Below are 24,144 nucleotides of genomic sequence, written 5' to 3'. Positions count from 1 at the left end.
CGATTTCTACAGTAAAGATGCCTAAACTTTCTAGTCATTCAGTGCCTAAAGCCTCTTCTATTCCCAAAGGTTTCAATCTCCAGACTGAGGATGGGAACACCTTTGATATCCGTCCTTCTTATATCAACGGTGGAGAGAAACATTTATAGAGGTGTGGTGGTGAAGATCCGAGGAAGCATATGGAGACCTTTACCGATTCATCGTTCTACTATCCCCGCCACTAAGGGGGTAACTCAAGATAAGATTAAGGAAGTTTTATTTCCTTTCTCTTTAGCTGACTCAGCCAGGGAGTGGCTGACTGACTTGGACCGCACAGCTGCTAGGGTTACAGATTGGGAGTCTCTTGCTCTTGCATTCTACAAGAGATATTTCCCTCCACAACGCACCAATTTGCTGAGGGCCAAGATTACTAGTTTCATACAGGCTCCCGATGAAAGATTCTATGAAGCATGGTCGCGATTTAAGAAGTTGTTGAGGTCTATTCCTCACCATGGTTTTGACCCATGGTTTCTAGCTAATCAGTTCTACAATGGGCTGTATGACGATCACAGAGCCATACTTGATGCGGCATCTAGTGGGAGATTCCAGGAGAACACCGATGATGATAAGGGGTGGTCTCTTATTGAAGAGATGGCTAATCATAGTGCTGAGTATGGAAACCCGAGGGATGGGATTAGGACAGTTCATGCAGTTGATAAGGGTTTTGGCTCGGTGGAGACCATGAATGCTAGGTTCGACAAGTTGGAATTACAAGCTGCTGGGGAGCCTCAGACGGTCCATGTTCTTACTAGGGGAGAGACCGTTCCATGTGAGAGATGTGGAGGTAATGATGGCCACTCTGCTGTTGGCTGTCTTGTGGAGAAGGAACAAGTCCTTGCCTTTCAGCAATATAGGCAAGGAGGGGGTTCCTATTACAATAATCAAGGGGCAATCCATCCCAATCTGAGGTGGACTAGTCAGAATGTGCTCAATCCTACTCCTCCTACGCACCAGCAGCAGCCTTATGTCCCTCCACACAAGAATCAACAAGGCTTTCAAAAGCCCCCTTCTTTTACTCCTCCTAACCATGGTGCATCATCTTCCGGTGGGGTGAGTGAAATTGGTGAGCTTAAGTCTATGTTGCAAGCCTTCACGAAGCAGTGGCAATTGAGTGATCAACAGAAAGATGCGTCCATAAAGGCACTTGAAACTCAAGTTGCCCAATTAGCCACTAATCAGCCCACAAGAAAGCAGGGTCAATTACCGACTCAAAATGAGAAGAATCCACACGAGACAGTAAATTTCATCAATCTGAGAAGCGGTAGTTCATATGAGGGACCGGAAATGCAGAAATCAGACCCGAGGAGAGCTGTAACTGATGGTGAACAGTGTTCTGGCGAAGAAAAAGAGCTCACGGCAAAGCAAGTGCTCGATCGACTGGTTTCAGGTGGTCGATCGAGCAAATCTAGGGATGAAAGTACTCGATCGAGTGGTTTTCCCACTCGATCGAGTGATCAAGGAATTGGCAATGGTCGATCGAGTAGTTTATCTACTCGATCGAGTGAAGAGCATAATGGAGTTGCTCGATCGAGTGAAAATTTCACTCGATCGAGTGATATTAATGAAGAATCTACTCGATCGAATGGATTTATTGGCCGATCGAGTAGTTTTGATGACGGGAAGCTTATTCGAGAGCCTGCTAGTGCTCGGTTAAGCGATAAATCACCGGAAAGACCTCGTTCGAGAGGTAAGAGGCGTCCAAAGGATACAGAGCTTGCTCCGGAAGACACATTGGAAGAGAGAAACAAGGGACTTGAGATACCTATTACAGTTCCCTTCCCGAGGCGTATGCATAATACAAAGGCCAATCAACAATTCGGCAAATTTGTCAAACTTCTGAAAAGCTTGGAGGTCACTGTGTCGTTCACTGAGTTGCTGACAAAGGTACCCTCTTATCTTAAGTTTATGAAAGAAATTTTATCGCGTAAGAGGAGTATTAGTGATAGTGAGACTGTAACTTTGACTGAGGTGGGGTCAGCCCTGTTTCAAAATAAGTTACCTCCTAAGCAGTCAGACCCGGGTAGTTTTTCAATTCCGTGTCATATCGGTAACTATTTGATTGATAATGCGCTATGCGATTTAGGCGCTAGCGTAAGTGTCTTACCGCTATCTCTGGCTAAGAGACTTGGTTTGACAAAGCTGAGTTGCACTAACATGACAGTCCAGATGGCCGATCGTAGTATATCACGACCACTAGGCATAGTAGAAGACGTACCTGTGAGGATCGAGAGGTTCTTTATTCCCGTTGATTTCGTTGTCTTAGACATCCCCGAAGATGTGCACACCCCTATTATTTTAGGGAGACCATTTTTGTCCACTGCCCGTGCAGTTATAGACGTCGGGGGAAAGACTTTGACCTTTCAGGTAGGGGACGAGGAGCTGATTTTTCATCAGTCTAAGTCCCGGAGGGCTCCCATGCAGGCTCAGCCTTGCAATGCTCTCTCTTCTATTGATCCTATTATTGACACTCCAGATGAAAATTTGGAGTATTGTGCTGCAATTGTTCCCCCTCCGCCTCAGACTGAGAGCAAAAAGAAGGAAGGTTCGTCTGTTTTCCTTGCTGCAGGTACAGATGAGAGCAATGAAGAAGTTGTCAAAGGGTGTGGTGCAATTACTGTCAATCAAATTGGGAGTAAGGATGCTAAAGATGGTGATAGAGGAGCAAGGACGAGGAAAGTTCGCGCTTATGTGGATGTGAACTACTCCCCTCCTACCGTTTCAAATGATAATTCATGCTCATGGAAGTTGAAGAGGGCGATCAACGTTGCTGAGATGACGTCCTCCAGTCAGGAGCCCACCAAGGGGCTACTGAATTGCTTTGGGAATTGAGCGGGGAAATGCCCCGTGTAACACTTTGTAATAGATAATTTTGAATTTTCCGTTGAATTTGTTTTATTGCTTTTAAGTAGGACAATTAGTTTATAGACTGTTCTTTAGCGTAGATTTAAGACTATAGACTGTTCTTATGCGTATTTGGTATTTTGGGATATTTTTGCACGCGTTCTTATGCAGGTTTGGGGAAGTTTTTACGCATTCCAAGGAAGAAAAGACGAAATTCAAGAGCTTACGCGAGAAAAGAGCTCGATCGAGTACTTTTTGTACTCGATCAAGTGAAAATTTGGTCGATCGAGCACTTTTTCAGGTCAATCAAGTAAAGCAATATTTGGGACTTCTCGATCGAGAAGTTTTTACTCGATCGAGCAGATGGAGCATCAAAAGTGCTCGATCGAGTGGTTTAAAACCACTCGATCGAGTGAAAATGAATAGGACGCAGGGAGTTGTTCTTTAAACTCCTAACTTTTGTTTTCTATTTCATTTAACCCCATTTTTTTCGTCTAAACACCCCCTTTTTGCGATCAATTCATCCCCAAATCCCCAATTTTCTTGCCCAATCTCCAAATCCGCCTCCTACAATCTGTTACTTGTCAATTAATCTCTCATAGCCCCATATTTCCCCCTTAATTTGTGTTCATTTACAAGGTTTTTAAAGCAGGTTAGGGTTTGCGGTTTTGTGATCGAAAAATCGCCTCTTTTGCTTGTTTGATAGAAGATTAATTGCATTTGTAGGTTGTATTCATCAAGTAAGTGTTTCCTCTAGCTTCATTGCATTTTAATTTCCTTATCTTTGCATTTTTATGAGGAAAAATCGGAAGTAGGGCTCGAAATTCCTGTTTAGTCGAATTTTTCGACTTAATTTGTCATTGTATGCCCTTACCTATCTTGCTTGATGATCAAATCTCCTTTCCTCGCTGTTGTTGCATGTTTAATTCGAATTTTCCGCGATTTTTACGATATGGGTTAAGGACAGTCGAAATTTTCGACTGTAATTATGGTTTTTGTTGCTGTAATCTGCCTAGTAACTTTATTGTTGCTTAATTGTTGTTGACATTACCTGTTATGACCACCTTTTCGCCAATTACATGCTATTAGGGGTATTTCAGTCGAAGTTTTCGACTGTCAGACGGGTTTATGAGCTTTCATGCCTTGATTAGCCTCAGTCATTGCTTACTTGCTGCTGTTGTTAACTGTCATCCCGTCCCCTATCACCATTTGCATGCTATGATTCCAATTTTTTCTGGGGAATGTTGGGAATTTCAAGGGTTGAAGTCGAATTTTCGACTGTTTGGGGATATCAATGCTGTCACATGCTGATTTCGTGCTGTTTTAGCCTCTGTTAGCCATTATTTTCTTATAATACCCCATGCCCTTTGCTTACAGGATGGAGTCTAGTACTTTACCTTCTACCAGTACCACCTCTAGTCCGTCTTTGAGTGAGACAGTGGCCCCTGCTGTTGCCACTGCCTCCGCCTTAGTCACCACTGCAGCCCCAGTGTTTCTAGTTTCATTTGCGGGGGAGTTTTTGTGCCGATTAGCTCTCTGCTAGCTCGTTCAGTCGCCACTTCCTCTACGGTCACCACCACCGCTAGCACTCGCTAGTCCTTCTTGATGGTGACCACAGCAGCCACCACTACCTCGCACCAGCCTCTACTTTTACACATGTGGCGGACTCAAAGCGATCGCAGTGCCGCCTTGAGCGACCCTGGTTCCTCACACCGTCGCTTCACGGTCTTCCGCTTTGAGTTCCAGAGGCCGGGGTCGTAGACAGTCCCGAGCTACGCCAGCTCCAGTTACCTCTACTTCCGCTCCTAGCACTTCTACAACAGCTGCTGCTTCTACTTCTGGCATAGTCACGGTTCGAGGGGACACTTCCCTCAACCCTCACCCAGATTACCCGCAGGTACTTTTCGTTAATGCCTTACATCGTAAGAAATTTTATAACCTGCTTCGCTGTGTGCATGTACCTTCCCGATTTCTAGAGAAATCGGCGCTTGAGAGACTGGGTATCTGCGAGTCGGTTTGTGAGTTACTACGGGGCACGGGGATGGCCGGGCTCATCACTATGAGCGGTCGTACCTTTTTAAAGATGAGCCTCGAGTTTCTCAGCTCTTTTACCTTCTCCCCCGGGGCACACGAGGCTGACCCCGATAGTTCTTCAGTGTCCTTCCGGTTGTTTAACCGGACCTTTCCGATGACACTAGGGGAGTTTGGTAGGTTACTTGACCTTTCCTCTACGGGCCCGATCGCCGCCCGAGGAAGGTCTACCGTCGCCTTGGCGGTGCTTGGCCCGAACACTTTTAGGGAGCGAAAGCTCCATCGGTCCACCTTCCCGTCCATTTTGTTTCCTTAGGGCGATGGGGAGCATTATTTTCGGCCGAAATGAGCCGAACAACATGACCAACACCGAGCTCTCCATCCTGGGCGGTTACATAAACATCGACTGCGAGGGTCCTTTTACCCTCAACATAGCTTACTTGACCGCCCAAGACCTTTTCGAGAGCTGGGGAAGAAGGAGACGGGAACCATTGTCTGCGGTGGCATAGCCACCATTCTTGTCCGTCGCCTTTTCCCCGTTTGGCCTCGTGACCTGCAGTACCTCGAGGGAGAGAGGCTACTGAGTCTGGATGCCATGCTTTCTCAGCATTGGCTGACTCCAGACTACCACAATTGGAAGATTGACGGCTCCTTGTCTGTAGACTTACCTTATGACACTCTCCCCCGTCTTAAGCCCCTTCCTACTGTTGCTAGGGACGCCCGTCTGCCACCACTACCTCACCTTCTCCTTCCACCCAGACCTACTCCTGCTGCACCCGCCGCCAAGAAGCGGCGTCTTGAGACCGGAGAGGGGTCTACACCTTCAGGGAGTGCCCAGCCTTCCACGGCTACTCCCGATCCGACCCCTACTCCCACTACTACTACCACTCCTACTCCCACTCCCACTCCCACTGACCAAACACAGACTAAGCCAGTCTTACCGGCTACTTTCGTACTACCTCCTCCCTTTGTGGCGCAAGCGGTCCCGGGCCAAGGGGGCGCCGTTTACGGTTTGTTGCATGCGATTACAGAGCGTCAGGCTCGTATGGAGAGAGACATGGCTTTAGCCTTGCATCCTCTGTACGAGTACCACTTGAGGCGACACCGTCCGATTCCAGAGGGTTGGCCACACCCTTCCTTCTACAGGTACCCACCTGAGGGGTACCCGGAGTCGGCTGACGAGGAGGAGGAGGAGGACCCAGAGGTGGCAGTGGAGAGAGCCCGCGCTGAGGAGCGGAGGAGAGAGATCCGGAGTACAGGGTGGAGGATGTCCGTGAGAGCAGTGACGACGACGACGACGAGTAGCTACTGGTCTACTCACTTCCCCAGTTTTCTGGCTGGTTTGAGGAAGTTCGTATTTTGTATGTATCTCTTACTCTTTTATTTTGTCTTCTTTATATTTATTGTTTTTATTTATTGGTTGTATATTCCCGTTCCCTTATATATATCTGCTGGTGTATGCTGGAGGACAACGAGGGCGTTGTCCGTTTTGGTTTGGGGAGGGTATTGTATCCTTTTGAGTCTGCATTTGCATTTGTTTTGCATTCACGTTTATTTTTCAGCTTGCATTGTTGTTTATTTTCATTAAAAATTCCAAAAAAAAAAAAATTCCAAAGAAAAAAAAATTCAAAAAATTCAAAAATTCAAAAAATATTCACGTTTATTTTTGCATATAGGTTGAGTCGGAACGGTAGATTTCTATGATGAAATTGCACTTTAACTTGTCCTTTTACTTGAGCCCTGCACTTCTTTTGATAGTTATTAGCTTTGTCATACGCATAGTCTACGAGTTTCTGTTCAAATATAGCTGACTGTTTATGTTGGGGCTGGTGTCCTTTACAGTTAGTGCAAGGACTTATAAATCTCTAAAAGGATCAAAGGGTATACTTTGGTATTATTATCAGTTGATCCACGTTTATCAATAACGGTTGGCTTGCTAGATAAGTTTGACGTTATTGTCATACAGATGGCGGTGATCAACTGGTCCCTAAAAGTCACACCTATAGGATACGTTTGAGAGATGTGACGGTATGGAAATACAGTCATGTAGATGCCAAATTTTGACTAACCAGTTAGTCCGAGTTATTTGACTAATAATTAGTTAAAATGTGATGTTGAGATATTTTATTTAATACGGATTAAATAAAAATGGCTAAGACGAATTAAGCGGTTAATTCGTAAAATTAAATATAAGCGATTTATATTTGATTAATGTATATTGGATAAATTAATTATACAATATCGTCTTTGTCGGACATGTATTAATGTTTCAACTAATCCGTATTATTAGTTGATGATTTAATAACCGATAACCGATGACGATTTATGATAAAACCGTGTCATATACATTTAGCGCATTTCGGGTCGTACCATGAGTTAAAAATTAGAGAAAGTGGAAAGCCCACTCTCCTCATCAAAAGCTCACGGCCGAACCAAGGGAACAAAAGGGAGCCCTCCTCTCTTTTGTAACCTAATCATTCATTTTTGAGAAAATTTTAGGGTTTTGAGAAAATTGCCTCTCAAAATTCGGATCTCTCATCCAACGAAAACTCACAAGATAATCCTCTCAATATTGCAAGGCAATTAGAGGATTCATTCTAGCACAAGGGCATTTCTCGGACAATCTTGGGTGCATCATTTAGGAGGAGATCTACTTTGATCTCTCATTGCCATTTTGCACTAGGACCGAAGGTTAATCCTTAAACTTTATCGTTTCATCATTGTATTTCATTTATGACAATAATTTGCATATAAAATTTGCGTTATAATCCTTCAATTTATGGGTTTTATACGGATATTACCCCTCAGTTTAGACTTGACCTGATAAATTGGCAAAATACTTGATAAATTCTGAGTTTTAGAGCCCTTAACTGGTGACATTCATGACCGGTTCGTTAGGAATTGAGAGTAGTACTCCTTGCATAGCATGTTCATCATTTTTGCACTTTTATGACATTCAATTTCTTGTCAAATGCACATATTCGGGTTTGTGGTTGGTGTCACATGCAGGGAGGTGCTTGCAAATTTCCCCTTTTCCTTATATTTTTCACCCATTTAGCTCCACTTAAGCCAAATCTTGCCTTTTTGACCCATTAGCTACATCCCAAACTGAGCCTGCCTAGTCAAGCTAGTTAGTATGTCTTTTGTGGTACAATTTTCCGTCTGCAGTTTGGCTCGTATTCTTTTGTATAGAGTTGGTGAAAGTAAAGGAAGGGAGTATGAAAAGAAAAAAAAAAGAATTGAAAAAAAAAAGGAAAGAAACGTGAAAGAGAAAAAGAAAAAAAAAATGAAAAAAAAAACGAAAAAGCTGGATCACGTGAAACAGAAGAAAAAACAAGTTTGAAAAGTTTGTTTTGTTTCAGTTAGTTCTTTCAGACGGTATTAAAAAAAGGAAAGTTTGTGACCGTCTGACTCCTCCATTCTTATTCTATATTTTTGAGGAGATTGTGTTTGAGTTTACTGAGTTGTGTGCCAAATGAAGGGCACTTGTACTTAGTTTTTCAGTCGGTTGAGATTCGGATGGTTTATTATGGTCCTGTTAGGAACTAGCTTGACGCTTTTACCTCCACATTTCCATAACTTGTTTTGCCTTTTCTCACCTTAACCTCACTATTCCCATATTATTTGTAAGCCCTCGGCTGTGACGGACATTACTGGTTGGAGTGTGTGCATTAGTACTTGAATTGTCTTTCATTTTTGTTGCATGCATGCTATGTAGGTCGCAGTTAGGTGAGTGACTGTCTTTTCTTCTATCTTTTACATATTATTCACCCTTTGCTTCATGAGAGAAGAGTGACCACGAGAGAGTCCGATTTTGTTGGTCTTGCAAGGTTGATAGGTTGGCTATATTTCTGAACAGCTTATAATTCGTTTGCATATTGACTGCTTAGCTTTAACTGTTAGTTTTTATTGCATTAAGTCGGTTCAAGTAGACAAGTTAAGCTAGCTCTGAGTTATCATTTCCGTTCCATTAGTTTAGTTTTGAGTTTACTCGAGGACGAGTAAAGGTTCGGTTTGGGGAGATTTGATACGTGCTTTTTATATAGTCTTTTTAGCCTATTTTAGCACGTATTTCTATGCATTTTCATACTGTTTTTATGGTATTTTGCCCTGAATTGGCTACTTTGGTTCGTTTTGTCCATTTTGTAGAAATGAACGCGAAAGTAGTGGAATCGTACTCTTTTTCGTCCTTTTTGCATGCATTTAGAAGAGACGGGATTTTTCCAGAGTGAGATACTGCACTTGAAAGCGTCGTGGCACGGATTACGAGGCATTTAGGCGCGGACTTGAGCTGAAATGAAGATAAAGAACTCGATCGAGCAGTTTAACCACTCGATCGAGTGGTTTCCACGTCCCAGATTGGTCGATCGAGTGGTTTTCCACTCGATCCTTAGCTTGCAGAAAGACCAGTTACTCGATCGAGTAGATTTGCTGAGGTGTTTACTCGATCGAGTGGTTTCGCTGATTATGGGCTTTAAACAGCCCGTGTGTTGTTTAATTTCGCAAATTTAAGTACTTTTCCTATTTAAACCTACGTTAACTAGGTTATTAGCATCTTTTATCTATTCTTTTTATCTATCATACTTTTACTGCGTACTTCATTCCTCTCTACTGTAACTTTATTTCGGGATTGCTTTCGCTTGGATTTTGTGTTCTTTACGCCGGATTCGCGTCGATTGTAATTCTTTCTCTTCTCTTATTAATAATTAATCCTTTGTTACTTTAATTTCTTGTTTGCTCTATAAATCTCTTTGCCCTAATTTCTCTTTATGCAATTTATTGTTTATTTCATTATGTTTAATGCTGGAAATCTATCTGCTGTTAGTTTAATTAGCGACATGAGTAGCTAAACCCCTTTCATGTTGGGATTAGGGGATCTGCGGTAGGAAAGTGACGATGTAGTAAATGTATTAGATGAATTGATTACAAGACTCTGTCATCATAGCAATTTAATTGTTTTTATTTGACTTAGTTGAGTGCACACTTCTAAGTTAACCTTTAATCTGGCTAAAATTAATCCTAGATCGAAAGATTGGACTAAATAGACCTGCTATGAACAGTAGACTACCCTGACGAGAATGAAAGTTAAGTTAGTGGTTGTTTAGGATAGAAAGTGGACCGAGAGGACCTTTCAACATCCGTCTTACATTAATTCGTCTGAGTCATTTACAGCTGAGTCATTGGACTACCGTAGTGAACCGAAATCTTGACATGTCCCCCTCTCTATCTGATAGTTTTATCCTTATTTCTCTGCTTTTATTGCTCTTGCCTTATTCCTCTTTCCTTTAAATCTCGTAGTTTAGATAACAAATCAAATAACCCCCCCCCCCCCCCCCCCCCCCCCATTTGTGACCAAATAGACGGACTTCTACAAATATCTTGTCTCCATGTGGAGATCGACCTGACTTCCCTAGCTATATAGTTAGTTTAGTTAGTTTATTTTTGACAGGTACACGACAGACGTGTTAATTGACCTTAGCTGTGGGGGATGATACGATTATATTTAACTTGGAAAAAGCATTAAAACATCCCATGATATAAGAGAGTTGTCATAGTATAGATGTTGTTGATTTTACTATTGATGAGTGTCTTCTTATGTGTTTGGACAGGGATCCTCTGGAGATTGCCCTGGTTTCAGATCCAGCTGATCAGACGGGTTCATGGAGTCCAGAAGTTCATCAGATTGAGAAGCTTCTAACTGGAGAGGAATGCCCACATCAGAGGGTATATAGTTTGGGTGCTACGCCTAAGGTAACTGAGGTAAAGAAACCTGAATTAAAACCTCTTCCCTCTCATCTTAAGTATGAGTTTCTTGATGACTGTGAAATGAGCCCAGTGATTGTCAATGCTAGCCTAACTGAAGGTCAACTATCTGCTTTGTTGACTGTTTTGAGAAATCATAAAAAGGCAATTGGGTATAGCATTGATGATCTGAAAGGTATTAGTCCTGATTTTTGCATCCACCGAATTCATTTGGAAGAAGGCCACAAGCCTAGTGCATAGGGTCAGAGACGACTAAACCCTCCGATGCAGGAGGTGGTAAGAAAAGAGGTACAGAAATTACTTGACGCCGGTATAATTTTCTCTATATCTGATTCTAAATGGGTCAGTCCTGTCCAAGTTGTACCTAAGAAGGGAGGTTCTAAAGTAGTAAAAATTGATAAGAATGAATTGATTGCTACTAGACTTGTTACAGGGTGGAGGATGTGCATTGACTACAGGAAGTTGAACACGACCACTAAAAAGGACCATTTCCCACTTCCTTACATTGACCAAATGTTAGAGAGATTAGCGTGTCATAGTTATTTCTGTTACCTAGATGGTTACTCCGGTTTCTTTCAGATACCCATACATCCTGACGATCAGGAAAAGACCACTTTCACATGTCCATATGGTGTATTTGCATATAGGAGGATACCCTTTGGTTTATGTAACGCTCCTGCTACCTTTCAGCGTTTTATGATGGCCATATTTTCTGATTACATAGAGTCTATCATGGAGGTCTTTATGGATGATTTCAGTGTATATGGTACTGATTTTGATATTTGCTTGAGAAACTTGACTAAAGTTTTGCAGCGCTGTGAGGAGAGCAACCTTGTTCTCAACTGGGAGAAGTGTCACTTCATGGTTACTGAAGGGGTGGTACTCGGTCACTTGGTGTCAGGTAAGGGTATTCAAGTGGACAAAGCTAAGGTTGAGGTAATTGAGCAAATCCCGTACCCGGTTAATGTTAAAAGTGTGCGTAGTTTCCTTGGTCATGCAGGGTTTTATCGTCGCTTTATTAAGGATTTTTCTAAAATTGCTCAACCTCTAACCCGGCTACTCCCTAAAGATACACCTTTTGTGTTTACTGACGAATGTGTTAAGTCCTTTGACAGGATTAAACAAGCTCTTATCTCAGCTCCTATTATCCGATCTCCGGATTGGAACCTTCCTTTTGAGATTATGTGCGATGCCAGTGACTATGCAGTTGGAGCTGGTTTGGGGCAGCGAAAGGACAAGGTGTTACATGCCATTTACTATGCAAGCAAGACTCTTGATGATGCACAAATCAACTATGCTACTACGGAGAAGGAGCTTCTTGCAGTTGTCTATTCTTTAGACAAATTTAGAGCTTATCTTGTTGGTTCTAAAGTTATTGTTCATACTGACCATACAGCTTTGAAATATCTTTTAACCAAACAAGAGGCTAAACCTAGGCTTATTAGATGGATTTTATTATTACAGGAATTTGATTTAGAAATCCGTGATAAGTCTGGTGCTGAAAATGTTGTTGCAGATCATTTATCTAGGCTGAGATTTGCAGGAAGAGAGATCTTGCCCATTGATGACTCTTTTCCAGATTACCAACTGTTAGCTATAGCTGCAAATACTTCATGGTTTCCATATTATGCCAATTATTTGGTGGGAGGTATGCTTCCTCCTGATCTATCCTATCAGCAGAAGAAGAGGTTTTTGCATGACGTGAAGCGATATTTCTGGGACGACCCATATCTGTTCCGGGAGTGCGTAGACGGTATCTACAGACGATGTATTCCAGAGGGTGAGGTACGTGCCATCCTTTCTCATTGTCACTCTTCTTCTTATGGAGGTCATCATGGTCCTTCTAGGACATTTGCTAAGGTAATGCAATCGGGTTTTTATTGGCCTACTATCTTGAAGGATGCTACTACTTTTGTCCGTTCTTGTGATGCATGTCAAAGGACGGGCAATATCTCGCAAAGGCATGAGATGCCTCAAACTGGAATCTTCGAAGTGGAGATTTTTGATGTTTGGGGCATTGATTACCAAGGGCCATTCCCTACTTCTCATGGGAATCAGTATATTTTAGTAGCTGTAGATTATGTTTCTAAATGGGTGGAGGCAATTGCCACCCCCACTTGTGATGCTAAATCTGTTGTTAAGCTGTTTCAGAAGATTATCTTTCCACGGTTTGGAGTGCCTCGCGCAGTGATCAGTGATGGAGGCAAGCATTTCAATGAGCGTCATCTTAATTCTCTCACGAAGAAATATGGCGTTACACATTGCAGAGGATTGCCTTATCATACTCAAACCAGTGGACAAGTAGAGATTTCCAACAGAGAGCTAAAACAAATCTTGGAAAAGGTAGTAAGTAAGAACAGAAAGGATTGGAGTCGGAAGCTCGATGACACTTTGTGGGCTTACCGTACTGCATTCAAGACCCCGATTGGAGCATCCTCGTACCGTCTAGTCTATGGCAAGTCTTGCCATTTACCTGTGGAGCTTGAGTACAAGGCTATGTGGGCCATAAAGGAGCTGAATATGGATCCCTCACTGGCGGGTGAGAAACTACTGATGCAGTTGAATGAGCTTGATGAGTTTCGACTGCATGCCTATGACAGTGCTCGAGTGTATAAGGAGTGAACGAAGAAGTGGCATGACAAGCATATTTTGCCAAGGGAATTTCATGTTGGTGAGAAAGTTCTCTTATTTAACTCTCGTTTGCGTTTGTTTCCAGGTAAGCTGAAGAGTAGATGGTCTGGACCGTTCACTGTAGCTGATGTGAACAAGTTTGGGTCAGTTACACTGCAAACTGACAAAGGGGAAATCTTCAAAGTGAATGGGCAATGATTGAAGATCTACCATGAAGGAGCGTATGTCGGGGTGATAGAGGCTTTGGACCTCTATGCCATTGATTCTTCTCACTGATGAAGAATTACGGTCGTGCGGGACCGCAAAAACCAGCGCTACCGAGAGGCAGCTCGGATTTTGTAACTTATTAGTTTGTAATTAGGATTTCATTTTAAGTTTTTGTTTTTGCTTTTATGTTTTCCTTGAACTTTGAGAGATGAGGAGAGGGTACTTGATATGCTTTCAAGTATTATTTGCAGGAATTCGACGGAATTTGAAGTTATGAGTGACAAATGACGAAAGAATACGCCAACATCAACTTCCTCGATCGAGCCAGATGCGACTCGATCGAGGAACCTATCAGCTCGATCGAGCCAGGAGCGACTCGATCGAAGCACCAGTGCAGATTTTGAAAAAGTTTAAAACGAAAGTTGGGTAGTCAGGATTTTGGTTCCTCGATCGAGCCAGGCGCGACTCGATCGAGGATCCAAAATAAACCCGGTTCCGCGTTTTCTTTACACCGGTTTTATGCTCCAATTGCTCTTACTTCTTTCCAATCTCTCCTTCTATTTTCGACACTTTACTGCATTATTACTCTTCTATTGCTATTTCTCTCTTCATTCATCATAATTCATCATCAAATCTCTCTTAAAACTTGGGTTTAATTGATTATTACGTGTTTGCATCAATCTCTTGTGCTTATTTTCGCAATTTAATTGCTATTTTTGCTAAGGTATGTCCCGAATTGCTATTTTTGTCCCAGAAAATTCTGAAATTTCTTGTCTAAAACTTGAGTTTATTGTATTAAATCTTCCATTGCTAGTATACAATTTCTATTTCCTTGCTTTCTAGCCCCTTGTTTGTTGAAATTCATGCCTAATTTGCTAATTTGGGAATTAGGGTTCTTCAAAATCCGGGTAGAAATTATGCATTAAATTGGTTAGAAATTGTGTTCTTATGCTTGGAATCTTCATTATTTGATACATACTCATGTTCCCCTAACTTTTTGGATGATTTAATTGTGATTTTGAGTCTTAAAAATTGATTTTTTGATCCATTTATGCCAAAAACCGGGACTGTTTTATGCTAAGGTTGAAGTTTAATTGTCTAATTGTCTATCTTGCAGACAATGTCAACTTTTAGGCAAGGAAATAAGAGGACTTGAGAAAGGAGAGCCCCGGTCCAGCAACCCGAGGTGATTCCCGAAGAAGTGGTGTCTTCGGAGGACGACTTGTCTCCTTTGGACGATTACCCATTCATTGAATTCCGTGACAAAGCACAAAAGGACAGGTTTGAGTATTTGTTAACTAAATCCATGAGTTATACTCGATGCGTGGATAGGAAAATTTTGCGAACATTGAAGATAGATGACATTATGTTTGGCATGTTCAATGAGATAGGGTTACAGGGTCTTTTCACACTCCATGAATTATCTTACCCCGCTTTAACCCTCGAGTTTCTGAGCTCATTTACTTACTTTCCCAGTGATCATCTTATCAAGTTTCGATTGCTTAACGTAGAACGGTCCTTAACCTTTGACCGTCTGTCAGAAATTCTAGGAATACATAAGCATACAGACGGAGATTTATACGGTGTTGGTGGGCTGTCCGCTATTCGATATTTTCCATTGTTTACCGGTTATGCGGATGCGGATGTCAGTGCTATGGCTTTGTTGGACGTCCAACACGTTTGTCTTCGTTTATTCTTGAGGTATTTGAGCTATTTGTTGTATGGGACAAGACGACAAGAGCAAGACCTCCACTATTGAGGTCTTAATCCTTGCTAGTTACTTGAATCCTTATAGGGAGGAGACATTCCAGTTCTCTCCCCCTGCTCTTGTGTGCTCGGCTTTTGATAGGATGATTGGGAGGTATGGGAACCTTGATTGTGGTGCTCTTGTCACCAAGATAGCTAGGGCTGTTTGTGATTTTGAGGGTGATGACCCCTACGAGCCAATGGATGACCATGAGCCACTTGTTGATGATGACCACCTCCGTTATGAAATTTCTTATATTGACATCAAGAATGGGAAGGACCATTACTGGAGAGTCCATGGCGAGTCTTACATGCTTCTGCCTTGCGCTCGTTTACCTGCTGTCGACCCCCTTGAAGAGAGTACGGCTCTGGAGCGACCCCCACCCGTTACTTATCTGATTCCTCAGAATCTTCTGGTCACTTTTCCTGGGTCTAGTACTACTACCACTACCGGCGGGCGCCAGAGACGTCGTCGACCCACTACCCATCTGCCTGGCTCATTCCAGCATGCTCCTCCTCTACCTCCTTCAGCCTATCCTGCTTCAGGTTACCATTTTGATCCGGTTATTACACGAGAGGTGAGGATGCATGAGGGCATCAACACTGCTTTGACAGAGAGACGGATGTGGGAACAGATGAAGGCCATGTCTCTTGCTTCAGGGGGCCAGTATCGGGGTGTGACACCTAGCTATTACACCAATCCGGGTGATGACAGCCGTGTGTTCCATCTATATGGAGTGACTCCTACAGAGTTCGGGCAGTTTAGTACTGCCTACGGTGCCTTGGGCCGTCCCTTTTACACTCCAGTCCGCCCCCCGCAGCCTACTTCTGTTTTTGCAGAGGACGCCGGTGTTCCTTGCTCCCAGAGAGGACCGTTTGGTTAGTTTCGTGCTTCTACTTCCGCGGCTGTTGTTCCAGGAGGAGGTGGCCGTGGTAGAGGCCGTGTTAGGAGAGCCACCCGTGGTCGAGGCCGCAGTGCCGTTCCTGATCCCGAGCTGATGTCCCTGTATGCCGAGATTGATGATTATGATGATGATGATGGAGCCCAGTAGTGACAGCTGGTCACTACATCCCTCTCTTTCCAGCTGGTTTGGGGAGGCTCTTGCATTATTTGGTATTATCTTTCTTGTTTTGTTTTATTGCATTTCTTTTTTCCCTCTTCCCTTTGTTAGTAGTGTCCTATAGGTTGCTGGATTTCTGTGTGATTGCTATGCTGTAGGCGTCACAATGAGGACAATGTGACATTTAGGTTTGGGGGAGTGTGTTTATTTCTGTTGTGTGCTTTTATTTAATGTTGTGTGTGAAAAATTCAAAAATTCAAAAAAAAATTGAAAATTTATAAAATACAAAAACATGTTTTTATTTATTTTGAGTCGAGTCTTGGTGAATTATGTAGCAAAGATGATAATTTGCTTTGTCTTTGCATTTGAGTCCCATCTAGTTGTCCATGTACATTGTTTTCACCTGTTAGCTATGATGAACAAAGCTCTTTACTCGAGTCTTGACCGTCACAATATGCCTTATGCCAAGTAGACTTTACTTTATTTTGTTTGTAAACCACTTAAATTTCTGAGGTCTTTAGAGCTTCCTAGGCCGGGAACATTAATAAACCGGTCTCATTGTTATTTAGGCTGATGAGTGTGGTCTCCTTGTGGAATATGTAATATCAAACTGCATAAGTGTGACATTAGTTTCTTAGCTTTTGCGCGTTCATATGATTAAGTAAATAAGGAAAGGCGGTTCTTTTTGCTCAAATAAGCCAAACATCACCCAGTTTTTGTTAGCCCGTTTGAACCATGTAGCCATTTTATATCCTATTTCTTAGCTACATTCCAGAATTTGCCTACCTTTTTCGGGACAGTCGCAGTTGCTTGAGTCCTTATTTGTTATAGCTACTTTGGTTAGGTTGGGACTTTTATTGTCATGTGGGTAGTAGCTATCTTTTTATAGCAATTGTGTGACCTCTTATGTTGAAAAAGAGAAGTATTATGAAGCAAAGAAAGAAGAAAAAAAAAAAAGAAAAAAAAAAACAAGAAAAAGAAAAAAAAAAAGTTTCGAAAAAAAGAATTCAGAAAAAAAAAAAAAAAAAAAAGAGAAAAGAAAAGGAAAAGAAAAGAAGAAAAATGTTTGCTTCATTGAGTTTTTGTTAGGAGGTCGTGTGTGGTAATTACTGGAATCTAATGCACATTTGGAGAGTCTTTTCATTTCTCTCATATGTTGTCAAAGTTGAGATTATTTCTCCAGTTGGATGATTGTTTTATTTCTTATTAGATTTGGCTATTGGTCTAGCGCTGCGACTACCGTCTGAGCCTCACATACCCATACGTGCTTTTGTACAAGCCACTTCTATACCCATGCCACTTTACCACCATTCTGTCCTTGATACATGTACTTGGTCTGTTTTGTGAATGCGTACTAGTTGGAGAATCTCCTATCACATTAGATTGCATGCATATTTCATAAGTTGAGTGAGAGTCTTATTTCTTTCTATCTTACATATATCTCACCCCTTATGAGTGCATGAGTGAAACCGCGAGAATCCAACAAAATTGTCTTGCAAGGTTGAAAAGCATTTGGCTGAGTCTCGGTATCATGTCACATCTTGAGTAAGAGCTGCGTTAGTCTATTACCCGTGTCTTTGAATTTGTTTTATTGGCACAACTTTGGTCATTACTTTGTTATAGATATGGACAGCTGGGATTTGTATATGCCTAGACATTTGCTCTGAGTTATTCATTCACCATATGTTTGCTGTTCTTTGTTGGCCTGACTGCTTTGCTTGAGGACAAGCAAAGGTTTGGTTTGGGGAAGTTTGATGTATCACTTTTATATATACTTTTATAGCTCCCTTTATACCATTTTACATACCGTTTCGTGCCTATTATATCATTTATATGCCTTATTTCAATGAATTATCGATACTACCGCTATTTTGTGTTTTGATGCAGAAATGACTCGTTATGAGTATGATCAAGCTAAGATTAGCATGGCGGAGACGGCATAGTAGAATACACGAAGCATGGCACGAGAAACGAGGAAGCACGAAGGCTAGAAGAGAAAGAAGAGAAGAAACCGTCTGTGAAGCAAGATCCTCGATCGAGTCACCTCTGACTCGATCGAGCAACTGTCCTCGATCGAGTCACCTCTGGCTCGATCGAGGAACCTCTCTGGCAGACTTATTTCCGAACTTTCCTAAAACGATTATCTTTTGTTATAAATTAGAAACTCGTGTTTTATTCTTGGACTACGTTTTTTTTACCTTCATACTGCTGGATACTTTCTTAGAACCCTAATTTTCTTCCTTGTGACGGTACTAATCTTTCCTCATTAATTAATCATTCATCGTTTTATGTTAATTGATTATTGTTTCATGCGTTTAATCATGCTTTCAATCTTAATCATTGTTGTCGTTATTAACGTTATGAGTAGCTAATTCCTTCATCTAGGATGAAGGGGATCTAAGTTAATTAAAAGGGAAAATTGATTAATTGCTATTGATATCGCTTAAGTTGTTGTATGATTATTGTTCTTCTTCTAGTTAATTAACTTAAGGCCTGAGTTATTAATTAGTGTAGCGAATTGATCCTATCGCCGACCGGGTTAGAATTAATATAGGCTGCGATAATCAAATAGATTTTATCTAATTATAGCGACCGCATGTTAGAATCGATCTAAAGGGCATAATTGAGTCGACCGATCTTATGACCTTAAACAGCTTGATAGATTTAGCAATTGATTAATAATCCCCAAATAATTGACCTAGTGAACCGGAAGTCCTAGACTTTTAATATTATCGTTAAAACCTTCTTTTAATTACTTGCAATTAGTTGATTAGATCAAAACAAAACAAACCCCCCAGAAATTGGTTACCTTTAGACAACTTAAATAATTACAGACTTAGCTTTTACCGCCTCCCTGTGGATTCGATACCTGTCTTACTGCTATCTATTCTTGTTAGTCCTGAGATAGATTTACTTTGGTTTGGTGATACGACTTTAGCCATATCAGTCCTCTTCTAAATGAATTATATGCATGCAAAAGTTGGGACTTATTCCTTTAAGATCATCAAGACTATAACCTATAGCTTTCTCATGTTCTTTTAACACATCAAGCAAACTTTCCAATTGACCTTCATCAAGTTTTTCATTGACAATCACGGGTTTGGTTTTAGACTCATTAAGGTAAGCATACCTCAAATTTGGGGGAAGGGGTTTTAGAGTTGGAGTTTGTACCTCACTTTCTACCTTTGAAGGTTCACTAGGGACATCTTCCACCTCCATTACACATTCCATTCTCATGACATATTCGACTTTGGATGCTTGTTCTTCTTTAGTGGATTGTGATGCTTCCTTGAGAATGTCATTTATCCACATGTATTGCTCATGGGTGAGCTCTTTGTTGGCTGGAGCGGCTTCAACGAGATCTACTTCCAATGCCCAATGCTTGTCTTTAGCCTCACTTGCTTCTAAGGCTTTCAATGCTTGCAAAGGGTCTTTGATGAGAGTAGTACTCACATGGTCCTCTACACAACAATCTATAATATCCATCTTGCAAAGTAAACTACGGGAAAATGGTGAAAAATACCTTGAGGAAGTGCTCTCCCTCAAGGTAAAGAAAGATACAACTAAAAACAATTAACGAAAATCAAATCAATTGAACACCGTCCCCGGTAACGGCGCCATTTTTGGTGTCGTGTCGTTATTTCTTTCCACCAAAACACAATTTATATCTTAACAAACTACTCTTAGTAGAGTGGTAAGCAAAGATTGGATCCCAAGGGACGGGTATCGATTTAAGATTTCAATTGCAAGTAGTTATGTCTTAGGGTGTCACAATATGGGTTGAGATGAGATGTAATCTAAACTAATCAACAAGATGAATGAAAATTAATGAAAACAAAGTAAAGCAATTAAAGGGGTTTGTAAACAATTAATTAAGGGCACTAGGGTGTCATGGGTTCATAAGGGAATCATGGAAATAGATCATACAAACATGTTCTCAAATAGATGCAAGCAACTTATTGTTGTGATGGAATCGAGTTAGTGTATATCTTACAATTCCTAAGAAGATTTAGGTCCCGGAGCCGAGTTGATCACGACTGTACAACACCTACAAGTCGACTTAGTCTCTTCCTATTCAACTCTATGCATGGTCTAACAAGGCCCGAGTTGGTTTATATCTTACAAGCCTCATTGAAAAGATAAGAGATGGGTAAAAAATGCAAGGTTTCATAGTCTAGCATTTCATCAAACATAACATGTGCATAGGTTGAAATCACAACAAGCAAGCAAATAATTATGAAAGCATATCAAATTAAGCATAGATCTAATCCCATGATTGATTCCCCTAATTCCCCATTAACCCTAGCTTAAGAGACTACTCACTCGTGATCAAGTTTAACATGCTAATAAGGATGTCAATCATATTAACAAAGCAAAACATGATGAATAAGTAATGGAAATTAACATTAATTAAGCAAAGGTAAAAGGGATTATACCAACTTGAGATGATCCAAATATAAAGCAAATAATAATAGAAGGAAACTTGATGATTGATGGAGAGTTGTCAATCCTCCAATAAACCCCAAATAATCTTCTAATTACCCAACTAAAACTAAGAACAATTGAGAGATTAAGGAAATATTAAGATGTGATTAATATTGAAATGTGTATTACAACTTTGATTAAGACTAAATTATAGGATTAGAAGGAGATTAGTACTTGATTCTAAGGTTTATTGATGATATCCTCCTAATCTAGGTAGTACAATAGGGTATTTATACTAAAATTAAGTACAAAAATTAGGGTTACTAAGGGCTTAAATGACGATTAAGACCCTAAGAGAAGCTTGATGATTTGCAAATCCCGAGGGACATGCGCGGCCTGAGTAGCAACACCCCAGGGACACGCGCGTCCTGGCTTGAAGTATGCTTGGGTCTGTAAGGTGATCCGCTCGAGCTGGGCATCAGGATGCTCGGATCCTGGGCTGAGACGCTCGTCCTGAGCTCAGGACGCCCGGATCCTGGGATAGGGTTCTTCCTCTTATGTTGGCTTACTAACAATCCGTGGGGACTGTCTTAGGGACGCGCGGATCTTTCATCATTGCCCAATTCACTTGATTTATTTTCTTAGGCCTTTAGTATTGGTCTCCTCTTTGATGCTTGGTGATTGGATGCAATCCAATTAGCTCCATTTTGCTCCATAAATGCAAGGCTAACAATCCTCTCCTACCAAGGACACAAAACTTCAAAGAATATGTAAAATGGGGAACTAAAGATAAGAAATGACCCTAATAATCGCTAGAAAGCATGGGAACGAGGCTAATTCGGGGACTAAATGTGCACAAATATGAGTCACATCAGAGAGGCAAGAGCGTGGTCTAGAATGCAAATAGAGAGAAAGAAGGGGCGGAACACTCGCGTGCCAAATATGGAGACCGAAGGTCTCTATTTATACTAAACCTATGGAGGAATTTAGGAATGACATGGATACGGAAACAAATCATGGAAATATTCTGGAAAGCATGGAAGGAGGGCTGGGGAAGAGGCACAGCAGCCACTGCGACCCTTGGAAGAGGCGCAGCGCCTGCTACGTCATTTCCCCAGAGGTTTCCTCCTCAGCAAGAAAGATTTCCGCGTTTTTTATGGAATTTCGGTAGATATACACTTTCTTATTCCGTAAAACACAATATGCGGAAGATATTTCCTTAAAAATATTAAATTTAATTAGGAATACATATCCAGAGAATTCTAGAATACTCCGGAATATTCCGACTCGGCATTTAAACGGTTTTTTAGAAAATGAAGCGTATTTTTATCCGGACTCCAAATGAACTCTAATTACTGTCAAAACGACCGTATCGGTGCGTAGATGACGACCATGAGGTTGACTCGAGTGTTTGAGCTATCACTTGTCAATGAACTTACGAACTGTCATAAAATCGCTCCGCGTATCAAACATGCGGCCCAATCATCACTGGGTGGTTTGCGGGAGGTGCAGAAAGGAGGTATCTATAGAGCTCCCACTTTGACTGAGGCTTGGACAAGGCAAAAGTAAAAGTATAGCCATCAGGTCAATCGAAGATTACAACCTGACGACTATAGCGACGCGAGGTGGCTCAAGGGGTCTGAACCAAGGACCTGTCGTCGGGAATATTTTAGAGTTTGTCGACTATCGGGGAGGGTCGTTTAAAGTCCATTAGACTATGTAATAAAGCTTGCCAGCCATAAGAAAAAACCATACCTGCGTTGGCAACGGTGCTCTCTTGGTACCGTGGGAAAGAATCATAAAGGTCGACAATGAGGCGTCCATAGCATCACTGAGAGGAATAAAGGTTCGCCACGCCCTTTGCATTACTGAGGAGAAAATAAAGGTTCGACACGCCCTTTGCATCGTTAAATAAAGGTTCAACACGCCCTTTTCATTGTTGAGGAAAGAATAAAGGTTCGACACGCCCTTTGCATTGTTGAGGAAATAATAAAGGTTCAACATGCCCTTTGCATCGTTGAGGAAAGAAAATCCGCTCGGGTAGTCACAAACGAAATTCCGATAAAGGGGAGAAGCCCATGAACTATATTTGGGGATCATGAATTCTTGTTGGGGAACTCATCGACGATTAGGAACATCTTGATTGTCATGGAGGAAACCTTGAGCAATACTGTGAATATTACTGAGAATATCTTGACTGTTGCTGGGGAGAATGAAGACTTGCACGAAGCTCCAGTTGGAGCGAGCACTACTTATGATACTTACCTACATGGTTAGTAGCCACACAAGAATGCGATCTAATAGGAAAATAGCACATAAACACATATGCACGTAAGCAATCAACACATGGACCTCAAATAAGGAAGTGCATAGGTTTTGCAAAAGTTGTTTCTTTATAAAAGTTATTTAAAATTTGCTTAAAGAAATTTGTCGTTTTTAATGCATTATGCGTATTTAATGGGCTTTAGACACATGACTGACGCGACGTAGACCATATACGGACGTGAAACGTAGACTTAGGTTTGACTGACGCGACATAGGGATGAATCCGATACGACGCAGGGATAACTTTGACTAAGTATGCGCAACCCCTAGCCGAGTGTGGGTGACAATGCATATCAGTTCGAAAGGTAGAAGAATTGCAATAATGATGACGGCATATAAAGGCAAGGCATGAGCCATGGATCAACCGTCTACTTGGATGTCTTTCGCTGTTGTTTGCTGTAAAAGAGACCCCTCTTGAGGCACGATAACTTCGAGAATTGATCTAAGACCTTGCCATTGTCCGGACCGAGTACCAGCTTGACTTAAAATAAGAGAAGAATAAGGGAAGGGTGGCATCTTGGAAGAGAAGCCCCCATGATAAGAAGATGACTCTGGATTTTGGTAAAAAGGAGAGACTGGGTGACAAGAAGGAGCCCTCAGTAAAGAGGTAAAAATGGAAATTGTGGTTGGAAGGTTGAAATTGAGGTTGAAAGGTTGATGGTTGGTATTTATGATAATTGAGATTGGAAGTTGATGGTTGAGATGGATGATGAGATTAGAAGTTGATGGTTGGTGTGGTTGTATCCTTGAGGACTGCCTACGTATTCACGTGAAGTGAAATCAAACCAGAGCGTAGTTCTGAACTGGCTTTGTTAGTTTTATTTGGGTGTTGTGGTTGTATCCTTCTTGTGTAAGAAAGGACTGCCTACGTATCCACCTGAAGAGGTGAAATCAAACCATGCTCGTAGTTCAGGTGTGTGCCTATGCTATGTTGTCAGGGCTTTAAAGTGCATGGGTCAGGAGAGTATATTCCTTTGGTGACTAGAATAATCGATTTGAGATAACTCCCTCTGACCATAGACCAAAGAGGTATAACTTGTTGGAGCTTGTGTCCTCCACAAATTAGTGTGATAAC

General features: G+C 41.6%; 1 non-coding gene across 1 annotated transcript; it reads right to left on the bottom strand.

The window, feature by feature from the left end:
- Positions 1-390: 390 nt before the first annotated feature.
- LOC141615715 (small nucleolar RNA R71) lies at positions 391-497 on the bottom strand. The gene has a single exon (XR_012530118.1). It is a non-coding gene; the product is annotated as a small nucleolar RNA R71 (small nucleolar RNA).
- Positions 498-24,144: the final 23,647 nt, after the last annotated feature.

This window comes from Silene latifolia, chromosome 11 (genome assembly GCF_048544455.1).
Source record: "Silene latifolia isolate original U9 population chromosome 11, ASM4854445v1, whole genome shotgun sequence".
NCBI lineage: Eukaryota > Viridiplantae > Streptophyta > Magnoliopsida > Caryophyllales > Caryophyllaceae > Silene > Silene latifolia.
Note: the sequence above shows the minus strand (reverse complement) of the source record. Positions and strands in the feature narration are given on the sequence as shown.